The sequence below is a fragment of the Cyprinodon variegatus genome, unplaced genomic scaffold, assembly GCF_000732505.1.
Source record: "Cyprinodon variegatus isolate N-32 unplaced genomic scaffold, C_variegatus-1.0 Scaffold145, whole genome shotgun sequence".
NCBI lineage: Eukaryota > Metazoa > Chordata > Actinopteri > Cyprinodontiformes > Cyprinodontidae > Cyprinodon > Cyprinodon variegatus.
In genome coordinates, this window is record NW_015150598.1 from 1,154,904 (window position 1) to 1,156,625 (window position 1,722).

Here is a 1,722-nt window from a genome sequence, read left to right on the forward strand (position 1 = left end):
AAAAAGTAGCTTCTTATTAAAAAAAATAAATAAATAAATACTACTTCTTTTCCACCTGTTAATGCTCTTTTCTCTTTCCTCCAAGATACAGTAGCAGCACAGCCTTCATGCTGGATGGAGAACCCGCTACGTTCTCCATCAATTACAAGCTGTTTTGGAAAGTGTTTAGGCAAATCTCTAAATGCCTTTTCAGTGAAATCTGAGATGCTCTTGGTGTGTAACTCAATTTTTATTTTCGCTCGTACAAAGGACATGTTCAAAAAGAAATCCAAACTAATTCTCACAAACATGCCCATAAACTCCCCTTTAATGCTTTGCCCCAACTCCAGATTATGTCTAGTTACTGCAATATTTCTAAGAAATTATGCCAACACTACACAGCCAACATGACGGGCCTTTTAGATTCTGCATCAGGGCAGCATGGCCAGAACGTACTGCATAAATACACTGCTATTCCTTCTCCCACGCTCCACTTAGGTACAGTACCCTTAATATACAGTGAAAAATTATGATAAACCACCAACAGACCTATCAACATCTATCATACATAATGACTAAACCACATTACTCACACTAAATAGCAGCATATAGGTTTACACAGATGTGAGGATATCTGGAAATGCATCAGCTTGACTTTAAAAGACTCCAGCAAGCATTCTGAAGGGTTATTAATCAGCCAGCAGGACATTTGATTGTTTATTCAATGTCACACAACATCCAGGTTAAAATAAACAAAACTCTTTGACAATAAAAGAGAAAAACAAACACTTTCTCCCAGTTGGTTGTATATGGTGTGGATATTACACAGTGGATTAAAAATGTGTTTTATGAAAGCTGGCAGTTTGACAGTTTGTTCCTAATCACCTTATGTGCTCTAAAGTTTAAGGGGAAAAGGTCTCAATATCAGAGGAGAATCACCTCGGAGGCTGACACTGTATTTATAGACCGACTCCAGGGACAGTTCTGATGACATTGCAGATAAATGATGTGCCTCCAGGTTTCTCTTAAAGAAAGCACTGTTCTCCAAGATCACCTAAACAAGTTCAAGACAGCTAAAAACACCAAGATAGATTACCCTAACTCTATAGATATTATTCCTGTATGATTTTTCTGTCAGAAATCGTTTTAGTTTTCAGTAGCTGAACTCTGGATTTAAGTAAAAATAACAACTCTTCAAATAAACACATGTATTTATCCAAAGTAGTGGCTCTACAGTCTTTGTCGTTTGTTTGGACTGTAGTCTTTAGTCATCACACCTGGTTCATTTACTGATCAACTGTCTATTGTTGATGGTTCTGGTTCTATCGCAGCATCATCTTCTCTACAACACATTTTCAAATGCAAGTCTGTACGCACAACTTATCGAAGCTGGATTTATAAAAGCTGTTTTTAAAATGTATAATCGTTGGCAAGTTTGGATTGGATTGGAATACTCCTCTTTATGGGTCAACAAATGCAGCCTTCTATTTGCCTGTTTTGAAAGACAGGTCCGATGTATCCTAAGTAGCTTTGGGTATCCCGTGATTTATTACGAGTCCAAGCAAGCCGGCTCCCACGTGCAGCCAGGACTGGCATCTATGCCTTGGTTTTTATTCTGCTCCAGGTCCAATGGGAGATTGTGTTTCAAAATATATAAAAAGAAAATTAAACCTACTTTACGGTGGCCCTGCAGTGCAAACTGCAACTACAAATCTAAACAAATCTACAATTACATTAACCTAT